This window comes from Triticum aestivum, chromosome 3A (assembly GCF_018294505.1).
Source record: "Triticum aestivum cultivar Chinese Spring chromosome 3A, IWGSC CS RefSeq v2.1, whole genome shotgun sequence".
Classification (NCBI taxonomy): Eukaryota; Viridiplantae; Streptophyta; class Magnoliopsida; order Poales; family Poaceae; genus Triticum; species Triticum aestivum.
In genome coordinates this window covers 636419380-636437253 of record NC_057800.1, presented here as the reverse complement: position 1 = coordinate 636437253, position 17874 = coordinate 636419380, and the positions used below count along the sequence as shown (strand labels likewise).

The window sequence follows — 17874 nt, the reverse complement described above, 5'->3', positions numbered from 1 at the left end:
TATGTGGGTGCAGACTCTGAGGGCAAGATCTTAGCCATCTGCTGAGGATCCGGCTCCTAGGAGTCGGCCTTTCCATGGCCGGCTTCGGGAAGTCGGCCTTCTCGTGGTCTTGTTTCTCAAGGATTTCAGGGCTGGGCCGCCTTTGCGCAGCCGGCTTGAGAGATAGCCGGCTGGGGGAAGGCGGCCCCATGTCTTGGACTCTTGGAGGCTTGATCGGCCTATAATTTTTCTGAAGTACCAGGGGAAGCCGGCTAGGCTACCCGTGGTCATTTACTCCGACACCGAGTTTGACTTTTGGTTTAGGACATATTTGGAAGTGAGAAAGTGGTTGAGGGCTTTGGAGCATATTACTAAGCACTTTGAGCAAGCAAGCCATTAAGCAACACCTCATCCCTTCTTAATAGTATTGGCTTTCCTATAGACTCAATGTGATCTTGGATCACTAAAATATAAAATGTAGAGTCTTGAGCTTGGAGCTTGGGCCAATCCTTTGTCCTTAGCATTTTGAAGGGGTTCCACATCCTCTAGTCCATGCCACTTCATTGTTGAACTCATCTGAAACATACTAGGTAAAAGTGTTAGTCCAACAAGAGATATGTTGTCATTAATTACCAAAATCACCTAGGGAGCACTTGTGCTTTCAAGGGGATCACATCATTAGATAATGATGTGTTTGACTTGACCCATCCGTTAGCTTAGCACGATGATCGTTTAGTTTGTTGTTGTTGCTTTCTTCTTAACTTATACATGTTCCTATGACTATGAGATTATGCAACTCCCGAATACCGGAGGAACACTTAGTGTGCTATCAAATGTCACAACGTAACTGGGTGACTATAAAGATGCTCTACAGGTGTCTCCGATGGTGTTTGTTGAGTTGGCATAGATCGAGATTAGGATTTGTCACTCCGATTGTCAGAGAGGTATCTCTGGGCCCTCTCGGTAATGCACTACGGAACGAGTAATTAGTTGCGGAATGATGCATTACGGAACGAGTAAAGAGACTTGCCGGTAACGAGATTGAACTAGGTATTGAGATACCGACGATCGAATCTTGGGCAAGTGACATACCGATGACAAAGGGAACAACGTATGTTGTTATGCGGTTTGACCGATAAAGATCTTCGTAGAATATGTAGGAACCAATATGAGCATCCAAGTTCCGCTATTGGTTATTAAACAGAAATGAGTCTCGGTCATGTCTACATAGTTCTCAAACCCGTAGGGTCCGCACACTTAACGTTCGGTGATGGTCGGTATTATGAGTTTATGTGTTTTGATGTACCGAAGGTAGTTCGGAGTCCCGGATATGATCACGGACATGACGAGGAGTCTCAAAATGGTCGAGACATAAAGATCGATATATTGGAAGGCTATGTTTGGACATCGGAAAGGTTCCGGGTGAGTTCGGGCATTTACCGAAGTATCGGGGGTTACCGAAACCCCTCGGGGAGTGTATGGGCCTTATTGGGCCATAGTGGGAGAGAGGAGGAGGCGGCCAAGGTGGAGGGTGCACCCCCAAGCCCAATCCGAATTGGGTGGGGGGCCGTCCCCCCTTTCCTTCCCTCTCTCTCCCCCTTCCTTCATCTCCTACTCCAACTAGGGAAAGTGGAATCCTACTCCCACCGGGAGTAGGACTCCCCCCCTTGGGCGCGCCGTGAGAGGGACGGCCCTCTCCCTCCTCCACTCCTTTATATACGGGGGAGGGGGCACCCATAGAAAAACAAGTTGATTGTTTAGCTGTGTGCGGTGCCCCCCTCCACGGATTTCCACCTCGTCCATATCGTTGTAGAGCTTAGGTGAAGCCTTGCATCGGTAACTTCATCATCACCGTCATCACGCCGTCGTGTTGACAAAACTCTCCCTCAACCTCAGCTGGATCTAGAGTTCGTGGGACGTCACCGAGCTGAACGTGTGCAGATCGCGGAGGTGTCGTACCTTCAGTGCTAGGATCGGTCGGATCATGAAGACGTACGACTACATCAACCGCGTTGTCATAATGCTTCCGCTTTCGGTCTATGAGGGTACATGGACAATACTCTCCCCTCTCGTTGCTATGCACCACCTAGATGGATCTTGCGTGTGCGTAGGAATTTTTTTGAAATTACTGCTTTCCCCAACACCTCCATGGCTCTAAGACCACAGGAGACAAGGTAGACTGACGGTGGTACCGGATGGAGGCACGAGAAACCCTAGTCAAAAGGTCCTCTTTCTTCCACGGGAAGAAAGAAAACCATCTACTCCAAATTTAGCTTCATAACTAGCAAGATGCCCATGCGTTGCATAGAACATAAAGATGCATTTATACGAGCTGTTTATCTTGTGGGAGACGAAGATGAATGAGGGAAGGCCTTATCTGCAAATATGGAGAGGGGTGCAGGTATCTTTTTACAAAATTGCCATAGTTTGCTTTTTATTCGTCAGATATAGATCGGACGGTTTATATTGTAAGATGGCAGGCACACCATCATCACCAACTCGGTGTTTTATGAGAGTAGAGATAAATAAGTTTCCACTTTTCAGTGTTTTGTTACCTAGGTGCTGGATCTGGATATAAGAGCATTTAGATCACTATCATAATAATCAAAAAGTCACTTTTTCTACCAATATTGTTTCCTTTCTTTTTGCGAGTAATATTTGTTTTCTCTGTGGCTTATTTCTATCTACTCCAAATTTGACTTCATAATAATACGTTTCCACTTTCCAGTGTTCCGTTATCTAGGTGTTGGTACTTACTTCATAATGATCAAAAGGTCACTTTGAAACACAGATGATAGGAGCACTTCTCAGGGACCATGCATGCGGGCAACATAATTTATTTATCTTGCAGGGAGCTGTTCTCATGCCGTGATGCATTGGAAGTAGAACTTTGCGCATGTATGGAGAGTCTCTCAGTTGCTATCCAACGTACTGATCTGCCAATCTATAATCTATAATACTTAAATAGTTGATCCTCACTACGTCTATTTCTCTCAACATGAAACCCATCCACCTCACCAAGTGTGTCACGTTAGCATCCACTAACAATATTTTTCAACCCATGCAAACATTATTTCATTATCACTAATTCTCTCAACATGCAAGCATCCCACCTCATAATACACTACAATATTTTCAGCCCATGCAAACCATACCAATATGTTTATTTTTGTCACTGGACATATGTAGTAGAATAGATAATTATCTTTTAATTTAGATCTTTTCCTTCATATATAAGTCATTTGTAATTAATTTTTATATTCCCGCAGCAACGCGCGGGGAAATTCCCTAGTTCATATTGAGATGGATTCCCTACTGGCAGTGAAGTTGGTCAGTGGTGAATGCATGGATATGTCGTTTTTTACTTCTTTGATTGAAGAAATCAAGCATCTAAGGTCTCTTCGTATTACGACAATATCAGATGTTCCTCGTGATCAGAATCGGGTCAGCGATTGCTTAGCAAAATTTGCAAGAGTCAAGGTATAACACTAGTCTGGTTGGGATCTGGTATCCCCGAAGTAGTTGATTTATGTAAGAACGACCAAAGACAAACGCCGACCGGATCTCACGAGATCCATCCGAGACAAACCTTCACATGCCTTCTGACGATGCTTGAAACATCATCGGGACGGGGCTAGGTGGGGAGGATCGTATTCCATCTGCAAGAAGCCGCCACCACCTCATTTTCTTGAGCAGGGCAAAAACGTTAACAAAACTCAGAAAAGCATCTAAAACAGAGCCCTCCCGCCGGCAAGGGCTGGGATCCACCGTGTCTAGGAGGCGAAGCGGACCGGCGGCGCCGGCGAGAGACAAGGAAACCCTAGATGATAGTTCGCACGAGGGCAGAAGCAAAGGGTACGAGGGAATCGGAAAGGAAAACCCATGCAATGATGTGTTTGAATCTGAAATTTTGGCAACCAGAGAAAGGGTTAATGCTAGCCTTGCAAAGGAGTAGATCCCAAGTTCGGACTGCTGTGTGGCTTGGGTCAGGTCCGAAACAATTTTGGAAAAAGGAAACTATTCTAACGCAACCTGAGCAAAGGCAAGTTTCTGCGTACAATTTACAAGCTGATTCATGGCACATGAAAATCGATTCCTGCGGAGTGGGAAAAAAACAAAAGAGGTCGCCCACCGTGGGGCTCGAACCCACGACCACAAGGTTAAGAGCCTTGCGCTCTACCGACTGAGCTAGACGGGCTGTCTTGATTTTGTTTTGACTTCTAAGTAACTCTTCCATGTAAGACGCATAGAAGGTGTCACTACATCCTACTCCCCCTAGCAAAAAAGAAGCAAACACTGATATAAAATGACAAAAATAGTGAAGTACAGATTTATCTCTATATATGAATTAAAAAAAATTATTTCTATATTGTACACTTAGTAGGGGTGTGCACGTATTGTTAGGTCCTCATTTTAACCAACCAAATGTGCCACATGCCACCAAAATCATGATGGGAACACAGTCGCAATAGAAACACTGATTTAGCATTCAGAAACAACGACAGGACAGCTCTCAAGTTTGACAAGATATACAAAATCAATAAGTTGACAATAATCGACAGAATTTAATTAACCAGAGGTACACGGCTACTACTTACACTACTTGCAAGGCTGCTCCCTTTCCTCAACAATCAGCATTTTTTCATGGTGAAATAGGAGGGTGCTAGCCACAAAGGGCGGTCCAGCAAGCTACACAAGCATCAGTTAGTTAGCCCATGTTCAACTGATCAATTGTCACTAGAGGACGCTTTGCAGCCGCGGCAACCACCGCGTTGAGTTGGAAAGAAACCCTCTGGCTCTGGCTCTGGTTCTGGCAACGAGGCTGATGTTGCTTGCTGCCCCTCTGATCCTGCGAATAGTTTGGACTACGATCGGCAGGGATTGCTTCGGCTCCCTCGTTGCCATCTTCTGCTTCTTCAGTCTGAGTTGGTGGCTTCAGTGCGGGTAGGAGCTGGTAGTTTTCACTCAACAAAGTGTCCTGCTCAGGTGGCAGAGGAATCGAGCCAGGTGGAGCGACAGACTTGGGCAGCGGGATCTTGTTCCGGCTGCGTGCCAACTCAAGTAGAACCTGTGACATCAGCAAAATGACTTGTCAACCACCTATGCATACAGAGTACTTTGTGTCAGCTAGAGTTTTCAGGGATCTGATAAAACATAAAACAAGCACTTGACTTCAAAGCATAACCGCAAGAATTGTTCATAGCCTTTATCTACGCAAGATCCTGTTTAGTTGCACTTACCGGCTAACCCACAAGTGACTACACTTGTGAGTGACCCTCAATCTCTAATATCTTTGTACTACCTAATAATATGATTCATCAACATTTTAGGTATATCTTCAGATGCCAGCCTCATACACATTGAGAATCATACCCTGTCCATTTCGTGTTTCTATATAAGTCCAGCCATGCATTCCAAAACATTGTTTTCTACTACGCTTAGCCTGTTCCTGGATATTTGGAGAGGTGGGAGTGGGGGGGCACCAGTGTACCAATGAATTGGTAGATAACCGTCGTTACGGAGTGGTATGTGGGGAATTTCAAATCGGAGGAGGAAACCCACAGGCCACAGCAGACACACCTGAGTTGGAATAGGCTAAGAGTTCTAATAATCTTTTGTTCCTTAAGTTAGGAATCGTTTCAACAGAACCTGCAGCAGTCACATTCTGCGGCATTTTAAGTCTGCATCCATCCAAGACACTGGTCTTGAGTCACCTATATAAAGGTCCCGTAGCTGCAGTGACTGATGCAAGTTATCAGTAAAGAAGTCTCCCCCTAATCTCTATTCGCCATTACCCCGTTACCTTTTTGATCTGTGATGGCTACAGCTACAGTGCCTCCTAGTCAATACCTCATCAGCCCTCTAACAGATGCTCTCCCTTCTATGTGATTATTTGACTTGACGCATCCATGAAGAGTGTCCAAATCTGAGGCTCTAACAGATGCTCTCCCTTCTATGTGATTATTTGACTTGACCCATCCATGAAGTGTGTCCAAATCTAACGGAAGTTATCGAGAATACACATAATATATCTAAAGAGTAAAACCAACTAATAAGGAAACCGAGCATTCTTGTTTCCAGTTGCAACAGAAGGCTGCTACGGTACAAAGCAGCATATCTGCACTAACAGAAGAGGGTATTTATTTCTTGCTTGCTTCTCTTCTCAAAGGTTTCATTATGCATATGGTTCCTTTGCGTATTAAAATCTTCATGTGGTTTGTCCACAAGCAAGTGATACTCACAAAGGACAACTTAATTAAGAGGCGATGGGTAGGCAATTCGCGGTGTTGTTTTTGTGATCAAGATGAAACAATACAACATTTATTTCTTGAATGCCCACTTGCCAAGTTACTTTGGAGAACGATTCATATAGCTTTTAATATTAATCCTCCAGTAGATATTGCGTCTCTGTTTGGGACGTGGTTAGCTGGGGTTGAACAGATTACTGCGGCTCGTATTCGGATTGGAATATGTGCGCTATTATGGGCTATATGGAACTGCAGGAATGATATGATTTTTAACAGACAACACACTTTAACTTTTTTGCAGGTTATCTTCAGAGCTACAGCTTGGATCCGTACGTGGTCCTTACTCACTCCTATGGACTCCAGGGAGCCTTTGGTTACTGGGTGCAACCAATCGGAGATGGTAGCTCGGGTTATATTCAACCGGTTCGGATGACGCTCGCATAACAGGATAGGAGTCTAGGGAGCTTATCCTTCTTATCACCGTATCGGTTGTCATTGTCCGCATGTATTTTTCCTTATTTTTACTTTGTTTTGCTCCGTTTGCGAGTACTCTTTGGATTGTTAATAAGAGGGCCGCATGCATCATCATGATGCAGAGGCCGGGGGCATGCCTCCATTTCCAAATGAAATAAAATATGGAACTACTAGTGGCACATGATTCCTAAGATTTTGGACCCTTCAGCAGATAAGCATTCATCAACTTTCCAAATAAGGCATGGGTTCAGGTGAGGATTCCTAATAACACATGGACTAAATTGAATGTCAATCTTTTCTGCAACTGGCCTCTCCTTCCATCCTCTGCTACTAGCAGCAACCAGGGATGTAACTGTCAGCACTCCCTGATTACCCACCAAACTGGCAAAAGTTCGGTCGGTTCCAACCTCCTACAGGATAAAGGAGTCATCTTGGTCCTCATGGTAGGGTGCTGAAGTACTACTACTTGAGAAGTTGAGAATTTGGAAATGAATCTGCGTTTAAATCTCACATTCCCTCCTATGCTTTCCTTATAATTTCAGTATAACACCGACTGATATGTTGGTCCCTCGGACCGCTACAAGTGGATAAAATGACATTTAGTTAGCTGAAGGATTCGAAACCGAATCTCTTCGTTGCGGATGGTGGCTTCTAACCACCATGTCTGAAGCTTTGATTGTTGTGTTCTTATCCAACAATGCATTCTATTAATAAATCCACCCTTATTTCAAATTTAATTTTCCTAATAAATATCTCTCAGCCAAGAAGCAGCAATTAACTGAAATCTCAACAGAGCACATTATTTCTTGTATGGAGATTATTTCTTCCGCGACACATCTGCACATCCTCTATTATGCTCACTGTTTCCCCAACTGGAGTCCACAACATTACTCCCTCTGAATCCGATAGGTTCATAGGAAATTGTTTCGTCATTCACCAATTGAAGAAGGTAGCACCAGAGCCGTTGAGCGTCGTGCACCAGGTCGTATAATGAAGCTACGAAACCTAGTAAATTTCAGAATCTAACAAGGATAATATACTAGAGTTTTTTGGTGAGATTGGTGGTACTCGTACCTCGCGGGGCGGCGGCTGGGAGAAGGAGAAGTTGACCTTGGCCTGGATGGCGAGGCGGACGTCGTCGGCGTCGAGCTGGGGCTTGGCTGCGTGGTCGGCGTAGACCTGGGCGTCGCCGAGCACGTCGCCGACGTAGCGGTAGGCCAGGTCCAGGAACTGGTGCACGACGCGCGGCTCGTACTCGCCCTCGCCGAGCCCCATCGACCGGAGGAGCTCCCGCACCACGCGCGCGTCGCGAGGCTCGTCCGGGCCGGAGGCTCCTCCCGCAGCACGCCGCCGCGGACGGAACCGATAGCCGCACGCCGCCGCTATCCATGCTCTGTGTCTTGTCTGGTCGGGGGTTTCGGGGAACGAATCAGAGGGTTCGATATTATACAAAACGGGAGAGTTGCATTGCTGTCAACAAAGACGCTTTGGCCGAGTGGTTAAGGCGTGTGCCTGCTAAGTACATGGGGTTTCCCCGCGAGAGTTCGAATCTCTCAGGCGTCGATGTTTTTAAGTTTCTTCTATTTCTTTGTGCCTTATTTCATTCTGCTCCATTTTTTCTGTCTTATTTATTTATTTTCCGTGAAAAGGTTTTTCTTTAACTCCAAGGCATCGTTTAAAAAAAATCTCTGACACATTTCTCTATACTCAAGTTTTTTTTACTCTTTTTTCTCTGCCTTATTTCATTCTACTCCATTTTTCCCTTACTCTTTTTTCTCTGTCTTATTTCATTCTACTCCATTTTTCTTTCTATTCTATCTACTCTATTTTCTCACTGTCTTATTTCTTCTTTTCATGAATGATTTTTTTTACTCCAAGGCGTCAACATTTTTTATTTTTCATTCTTTGGCTTATTTCTCTACTAGCAAAAGAGTCTGTGCGTCGCAATAGAAGAAGAAAATACCGCACGGCCCTAGCCCAGTAACCACAACTAAGACCCCAATAGGTCTTGCCGAGGTTATTGACGGTTTCCTTCGTCTTCATTTTGGCTTTAATGAGATGTTCATTGCAATCCGGATCGGTGTCGGTACGAAAGAAATATGGATCGTGTGCTATTAACTAAGGTTGCATCCTAAATAGCATTTAAAACATTTAACAGGTAAAATAACATCATATTCTACATATTTTTCTAATCAAATTTCATGTATAACATGTTAAAATTGGAGTTAGAGTTTAAAAAATGCAGGTACTTCAAAAAACTATTATTTGTTATAAATGGACGGGAGGTTAATTATATAAATGTCAGTGATTTTCCGCTAAAACAAAAAAATGATTCATTTTCTGTCACTTAATGGTGGAGTGCGGGTTATTTACCAGAAAAGTGAGGGGGCAGTAAAGACGGTTCGTTTTCTCACTTAAATATGGATGGCGGGTTAATTCACTGAAAACAGAGAGGGTCTCTATAAAAATTGCTGACGGTGAATGGGCAAAAGCACTTCATACTTTATTAGTAGGTAAGATACTCAAGTTTTTATACTCTAAAATTGACGCATGATGGTGTGTTCTTATGTTTTGTTGTAGCTACTTGCCGGTATCAACATGTCTTTCTTGTTAGAATTTTAACAATTATTTTAGTGGTAGGCTGAAACATCATAGATTATGTTTCCTTTGTAAGAATTACAATATTTTTTGCGGGGTAAAACATTACAATATTACAAGCCCATACTCCAAGGCAATATATTTTAAATTTTAATTCCCTGGCTTATATCTTTATACTCAAGTTTTTCTTAACTTCAAAATTGACTCATGCCGAGCAGGGGTGGTTGGACGGGCTGGCATGAGCTCGGCGTGTAGGGGTGGGAACAACAACAAGGGAAAATTCCCTCCCACCAAGCTCGGGCTGGTTTTCTGTATACGCAAAAACAGAAGAATGATATTCTACATATGCGGTTTGGGAGGCTGGTGTGCAATTTACTGCAAAATAAAATTACAGTACGCCCGGTTTTACAGTATCTGACCTGAATGTTTGTTTGTTTTTTGCGCCGAAACACTACAACGATAGTTATTTTTATTCTTTTACGGTATGTACTAGAGTTCCTCTAAGCCAAACAATGCTCCATGCTATGAACACGACCGGTGATGCACCACGGTATGTCATAACTGATGTGGTTGCTCCGCCTAGCTTGGTGATACTTTGTGCTGGCTCAAGAAGCTTGCAATGCATCAGCTCGCCTCCCACGGAGTGTTTGTAGCTGGCATGGAAATGAAAAAAGCGTCTATAAAATTAGAAGAGAGGCTATGTTTTCAAGGTGGTTTTGTGCAAAATATTGCCACATGGTGATAGTCAACCTACGACGTACTCCTTCCATCATTGAGAAAGTGTACTTCCAACTTTGTTGGAAAGTCAAATTTTTTATGTTTGACCGTATTTATACAATAATATATCAACATTTATGCCATCAAATTAGTAGCATTAGATTCCTGATAAAATATATTTTCGTCATATACCTATTTGAATTCACAAGCATTGATATATTTTTGCACAAACCCGGTCAAACTTTAAGATAGCTTAACCCTTGAACAAAGTTGGAAGTGCATTATTTCAAAAACGGAGGGAGTATATGTAAATCAAATCTGATACAAACTTATAATTTTATAAGAATTAAGACTTCAATAGTAACTATTATTTTCATTCACCAAGAACTTCATTTGTTTCTAAATATAAGACCTTTGAGAGGTTTCAATATGGACTACATATGGAGCATAATGAGTAAATCTACACTTTAAAATATATCTACATATATTCGTATGTAAATTGGAATCTCTAAAATGGTTTGTATTTAGAAACGGAGAGAGTGGCTATTTTTTGGCGGTTATGAGAAACTTGTGTTTAGGGGTTATGAACCCGCAATCCTCCTTCCTCCCCTACAGCGCCCAGGGGCTGCTCGGGCGCCGGCCGCGGCCACGGGGAGGACCACCCACCCCCTGCGGACGGAAGTGATGCTTCCGACGCGAGCCTTGTCGTGTTCCCGGCTTCGTCCCCCCGCTCCCCTGCTGGTATTCTTCCCTACATCTCCAGTGAGCTATCCACCGAGATCGTCTCCTCACCTGCTACCCCACCTTCGCCGGATGCTCCTGCTCCTCCCGTGGAGGTTGGGACGGTTCCGAAAGGGGATCCCACCCATTCCTCTCCCCGCGCCACCCCGGGTCGGGCGGACCTGGGGACCCCGGCGCCGATGGCTCTGATCCCGGCCGCGCCCGCCTCTTCGCCGACCCGCCCCTCGACCTCCTCGTGCATCGCCCTGGGTGGGGTGTCGACGGTGGTGGTCACCCCGGTGGCCGCCCCTCCACTCCCGCCTCGGTCTGCGGCGTACTCTAGGAGGGGCCGGTCGACCTCGACCCCGGTGACCTCCTCGCGACGCAGCGCTCGGATTGAGGCGGCCAGACCGGCGGGCAGCCCGGCTCTTCCCATCCCTGAGCGTGCTGCTCTCCGGGCCGCTTCCCGGAACCTCGAGTTAGGTACCCCATCCATTCCGACCACCTCTGCTACCTGTTCCTTCTCTGCGTTGGAGTCGATTCCGCTTGGCCGCCTCGCTAAGGTGGCAGCGGACTCGGCCATAGTGTTCAGGGGGGAGGTTTCCCCCCCTCTAGTTCAGATCGAGGCAATACGTGCGCGGGAACTCCTTGATGGCCATCTGGCTGAGGCCCGCGCACGTCTCTCCTCCTCCTTGGCCACCCCTACCGGGGCTGTTCCGAGCGTCGGCCCTCTCGCAGCGGTCGCCCCGGGTGAGATCCAGGGCCGCACCCGCGCGCGTACTGCAGCCCTCCGCGCCCAGAGCGCCTCACGTGTCTTGGGGTCAAGCAGCCCCCCGATGGATGCGTGATGCGGACCATCTTCTGGAACATCCGCGGTTTCGGCCAAGCTGGTCAGCGCCGCCAACTCATCGACTACATGCGAACCGAGCGAATCGACATCGTGGCAATCCAAGAAACGATGCGGACTGAATTCTCCTTGTCGGAACTTGAGCATCTAAGCTCCAACTTGTTTGCTTGGCATTGGCTCCCTTCTAGTGGGAGTACGGGCCACTCAGGTGGCATCCTCCTAGGCGTGAAGGATGCCACCTTCGAGGTAGGAAGCATGGACCGAGGAGAGTTCTTCCTTAGCATGGAGGTGTTTGAGCGGGCTCTCAATTTCAAATGGGAAATCATCACGGTTTATGGCCCTGCCGATCACCGTCGATCTGAGGCCTTCCTCGTGGAGCTCCGTAGGAAGGTAGCCTCCGCCCAGCTACCAGTGGTAGTGGGCGGTGATTTCAACCTCATCAGGACGGAAGAAGACAAGAGCAATAATTTAGTGAATTTCCCTCGCATGCAAATGTTCAATGACTACATTGCTGACATGGGGTTGCGCGAGCTCGATCGAGTCAGGGCGAGATTCACTTGGACTAACCGCCGGGTTGATCCGACTCGCTCGGTCCTCGATCGGGTCTTCGTCTCCCCTGAGTGGGACATTCGTTGCCCCCTAGCGTCGCTTCAGGCGATTACGCGGATTGGCTCAGACCACGTCCCCCTTCTTCTCTCTTTGGAGAATGTGTTGGGGAACGTAGTAATTTCAAAAAAATTCCTACGCACACGCAAGATCATGGTGATGCATAGCAACGAGAGGGGGAGAGTGTGATCTACGTACCCTTGTAGATCGACAACGGAAGCGTTAACTTGGTTGATGTAGTCGTACGTCTCCACGGCCCGACCGATCAAGCACCGAAACTACGGCACCTCCGAGTTCTAGCACACGTTAAGCTCGATGACGATCCCCGAACTCCGATCCAGCAAAGTGTCGGGGAAGAGTTCCGTCAGCACGACGGCGTGGTGACGATCTTGATGTACTACCGTCGCAGGGCTTCGCCTAAGCACCGCTACAATATTATCGAGGATTATGGTGGAAGGGGGCACCGCACACGGCTAAGAATATGATCACGTGGATCAACTTGTGTGTCTTGGGGTGCCCCCTGCCCCCGTATATAAAGGATCAAGGGGAGGAGGCCGGCCGGCCCCTATGGCGCGCCAAGGAGGAGTCCTCCTCCTAGTAGGAGTAGGACTCCTACTAGGAGGGGGAAAGAAGTGGGGAGGGAGAAGGAAAGGGGGGCGCCGCCCCCTCTCCTAGTCCAATTCGGACCAGGGGGGAGGAGGCGCGCGGCCCACCTTTGGCTGCCCCTCTCTCTCTCCACTAAGGCCCATATGGCCCATTACTCTTCCCGGGGGGTTCCGGTAACCCTCCGGCTCTCCGATTTTCTCCGAAATCACCCGGAACACTTTCGGTGTCCGAATATAGCCGTCCAATATATCAATCTTTATGTATCGACCATTTTGAGACTCCTCGTCATGTCCGTGATCACATCCGGGACTCCGAACTAACTTCGGTACATCAAAACTCATAAACTCATAATATAACTGTCATTGAAACCTTAAGCGTGCGGACCCTACGGGTTCGAGAACAATGTAGACATGACCGAGACACGTCTCCGGTCAATAACAAATAGCGGAACCTAGATGCTCATATTGGCTCCTACATATTCTACGAAGATCTTTATCGGTCAGACCGCATAACAACATACGTTGTTCCCTTTGTCATTGGTATGTTACTTGCCCGAGATTCGATCGTCGGTATCTCAATACCTAGTTCAATCTCGTTACCGGCAAGTCTTTTTACTCGTTCCGTAATACATCATCTCGCAACTAACTCATTCGTTGCAATGCTTGCAAGGCTTATGTGATGTGCATTACCGAGAGGGCCCAGAGATACCTCTCCGACAATCGGAGTGACAAATCCTAATCTCGAAATACGCCAACCCAACATGTACCTTTGGAGACACCTGTAGAGCACCGTTATAATCACCCATTTACGTTGTGACGTTTGGTAGCACACAAAGTGTTCCTCCGGCAAACGGGAGTTGCATAATCTCATAGTCATAGGAACATGTATAAGTCATGAAGAAAGCAATAGCAACATACTAAACGATCGGGTGCTAAGCTAATGGAATGGGTCATGTCAATCAGATCATTCAACTAAAGATGTGATCCCGTTAATCAAATGACAACTCTTTGTCCATGGTTAGGAAACATAACCATCTTTGATTAACGAGCTAGTCAAGTAGAGGCATACTAGTGACACTCTGTTTGTCTATGTATTCACACATGTATTATGTTTCCGGTTAATACAATTCTAGCATGAATAATAAACTTTTATCATAATATAAGGAAATAAATAATAACTTTATTATTGCCTCTAGGGCATATTTCCTTCAGTCTCCCATTTGCACTAGAGTCAATAATCTAGATTATACTGTAATGATTCTAACACCCATGGAGCCTTGGTGCTGATCATGTTTTGCCCGTGGAAGAGGCTTAGTCAACGGGTCTGCTACATTCAGATCCGTATGTATCTTGCAAATCTCTATGTCTCCCACCTGGACTAGATCCCGGATGGAATTGAAGCGTCTTTTAATGTGCTTGGTTCTTTTGTGAAATCTGGATTCCTTCGCCAAGGCAATTGCACCAGTATTGTCACAAAAGATTTTCATTGGACCCGATGCACTAGGTATGACACCTAGATCGGATATGAACTCCTTCATCCAGACTCCATCATTTGCTGCTTCCGAAGCAGCTATGTACTCCGCTTCACATGTAGATCCCGCCACGACGCTTTGTTTAGAACTGCACCAACTGATAGCTCCACCATTTAATGTAAACACGTATCCGGTTTGTGATTTAGAATCGTCCGGATCAGTGTCAAAGCTTGCATCAACGTAACCGTTTACGATGAGCTCTTTGTCACCTCCATATACGAGAAACATATCCTTAGTCCTTTTAAGGTACTTCAGGATGTTCTTGACCGCTGTCCAGTGATCCACTCCTGGATTACTTTTGTACCTCCCTGCTAGACTTATAGCAAGGCACACATCAGGTCTGGTACACAACATTGCATACATGATAGAGCCTATGGCTGAAGCATAGGGAACATCTTTCATTTTCTCTCTATCTTCTACAGTGGTCGGGCATTGAGTCTTACTCAATTTCACACCTTGTAGCACAGGCAAGAACCCTTTCTTTGCTTGATCCATTTTGAACTTCTTCAAAACTTTGTCAAGGTATGTGCTTTGTGAAAGTCCAATTAAGCGTCTTGATCTATCTCTATAGATCTTAATGCCTAATATGTAAGCAGCTTCACCAAGGTCTTTCATTGAAAAACTCTTATTCAAGTATCCCTTTATGCTATCCAGAAATTCTATATCATTTCCAATTAGTAATATGTCATCCACATATAATATCAGAAATGCTACAGAGATCCCACTCATTTTCTTGTAAATACAGGCTTCTCCAAAAGTCTATATAAAACCAAATGCTTTGATCACACTATCAAAGCGTTTATTCCAACTCCGAGAGGCTTACACCAGTCCATAAATGGATCGCTGGAGCTTGCACACTTTGTTAGCTCCCTTTGGATCGACAAAACCTTCTGGTTGCATCATATACAACTCTTCTTCCAGAAATCCATTCAGGAATGCAGTTTTGACATCCATCTGCCAAATTTCATAATCATAAAATGCGGCAATTGCTAACATGATTCGGATAGACTTAAGCATCGCTACGGGTGAGAAGGTCTCATCATAGTCAATCCCTTGAACTTGCCGAAAACCTTTTGCGACAAGTCGAGCTTTGTAGACAGTAATATTACCGTCAGCGTCAGTCTTCTTCTTGAAGATCCATTTATTCTCAATTGCTTGCCGATCATCGGGCAAGTCAACCAAAGTCCATACTTTGTTCTCATACATGGATCCCATCTCAGATTTCATGGCTTCAAGCCATTTTGCAGAATCTGGGCTCACCATCGCTTCTTCATAGTTCGTAGGTTCATCATGATCTAGTAGCATGACTTCCAGAACAGGATTACCGTACCACTCTGGCGCGGATCTCACTTTGGTTGATCTACGAGGTTCAGTAGTATCTTGTCCTGAAGTTTCATGATCATTATCATTAGCTTCCTCACTAATTGGTGTAGGTGTCACAGAAACAGTTTTCTGTGATGCACTACTTTCCAATAAGGGAGTAGGTACAGTTACCTCGTCAAGTTCTACTTTCCTCCCACTCACTTCTTTTGAGAGAAACTCCTTCTCTAGAAAGTTTCCGAACTTAGCAACAAAAGTCTTGCCTTCGGATCTGTGATAGAAGGTGTATCCAATAGTCTCCTTTGGATATCCTATGAAGACACATTTCTCCGATTTGGGTTCGAGCTTATCAGGTTGAAGCTTTTTCACATAAGCATCGCAGCCCCAAACTTTCAGAAACGACAACTTTGGTTTCTTGCCAAACCATAGTTCATAAGGTGTTGTCTCAACGGATTTTGATGGTGCCCTATTTAACGTGAATGCGGCCGTCTCCAAAGCATAACCCCAAAACGATAGCGGTAAATCAGTAAGAGACATCATAGATCGCACCATATCTAGTAAAGTACGATTACGACGTTCGGACACACCATTACGCTGTGGTGTTCCGGGTGGCGTGAGTTGCGAAACTATTCCGCATTGTTTCAAATGTACACCAAACTCGTAACTCAAATATTCTCCTCCACGATCAGATCGTAGAAACTTTATTTTCTTGTTACGATGATTTTCAACTTCACTCTGAAATTCTTTGAACTTTTCAAATGTTTCAGACTTATGTTTCATTAAGTAGATATACCCATATCTGCTTAAGTCATCTGTGAAGGTGAGAAAATAACGATATCCGCCACGAGCCTCAATATTCATCGGACCACATACATCTGTATGTATGATTTCCAACAAATCCGTTGCTCTCTCCATAGTACCGGAGAATGGCGTTTTAGTCATCTTGCCCATGAGGCACGGTTCGCAAGTACCAAGTGATTCATAATCAAGTGGTTCCAAAAGTCCATCAGTATGGAGTTTCTTCATGCGCTTTACACCGATATGACCTAAATGGCAGTGCCACAAATAAGTTGCACTATCATCATCAACTCTGCATCTTTTGGCTTCAACATTATGAATATGTGTGTTACTACTATCGAGATTCAATAAGAATAGACCACTCTTCAAGGGTGCATGACCATAAAAGATATTACTCATATAAATAGAACAACCATTATTCTCTTATTTAAATGAATAACCGTCTCGCATCAAACAAGATCCAGATATAATGTTCATGCTTAACGCTGGCACCAAATAACAATTATTTAGGTCTAATATTAATCCCGAAGGTAGATGTAGAGGTAGCGTGCCGACCGCGATCACATTGACTTTGGAACCGTTTCCCACACGCATCGTCACCTCGTCCTTAGCCAATCTTCGCTTAATCCGTAGTCCCTTTGTTCACCTTGCCATCCTTCTTATCCACCAAATACTTGGGGCAGTTCCGCTTCCAGTGACCAGTCTGCTTGCAGTAGAAGCACTCAGTTTCAGGCTTAGGTCTAGGTTTGGGTTTCTTCTCTTGAGTAGCAACTTGCTTGCTATTCTTTTTGAAGTTCCCCTTCTTCTTCCCTTTGCCCTTTTTATTGAAACTAGTGGTCTTGTTGACCATCAACACTTGATGCTCCTTCTTGATTTCTACCTCCGCAGCTTTCAGCATTGCGAAGAGCTCGGGAATAGTTGTTGGAAATATGCCCTAGAGGCAATAATAAATTAGTTATTGTTATATTTCCTTGTTCATGATAATCGTTTATTATCCATGCTAAAATTGTATTGATAGGAAACTCAGATATATGTGTGGATACATAGACAACACCATGTCCCTAGTAAGCCTCTAGTTGACTAGATCGTTGATCAATAGATGGTTACGGTTTCCTAACCATGGACATTGGATGTCGTTGATAACGAGATCACATCATTAGGAGAATGATGTGATGGACAAGACCCAATCCTAAGCCTAGCACAAAGATCGTGTAGTTCGTATGCTAAAGCTTTTCTAATGTCAAGTATCATTTCCTTAGACCATGAGATTGTGCAACTCCCGGATACCGTAGGAATACTTTGGGTGTGCCAAACGTCACAACGTAACTGGGTGGCTATAAAGGTACACTACAGGTATCTCCGAAAGTGTCTGTTGGGTTGGCACGAATCGAGACTGGGATTTGTCACTCCGTGTGACGGAGAGGTATCTC

At 45.1% G+C, this 17874-nt stretch overlaps 2 non-coding genes and 1 pseudogene across 2 annotated transcripts; 1 reads left to right on the top strand and 2 right to left on the bottom strand.

Moving 5' to 3' along the window:
- Positions 1–4104: 4104 nt before the first annotated feature.
- On the bottom strand, positions 4105–4177 carry TRNAK-CUU (transfer RNA lysine (anticodon CUU)). Its single transcript has one exon. It is a non-coding gene; the product is annotated as a tRNA-Lys (tRNA).
- A 269-nt stretch (positions 4178–4446) lies between these two features.
- LOC123062781 (transcription initiation factor TFIID subunit 9-like) lies at positions 4447–8091 on the bottom strand (annotated as a pseudogene).
- Positions 8092–8182: 91 nt separating this feature from the next.
- Positions 8183–8264, top strand: TRNAS-GCU (transfer RNA serine (anticodon GCU)). The gene has a single exon. It is a non-coding gene; the product is annotated as a tRNA-Ser (tRNA).
- The last annotated feature ends 9610 nt before the right edge of the window (positions 8265–17874 follow it).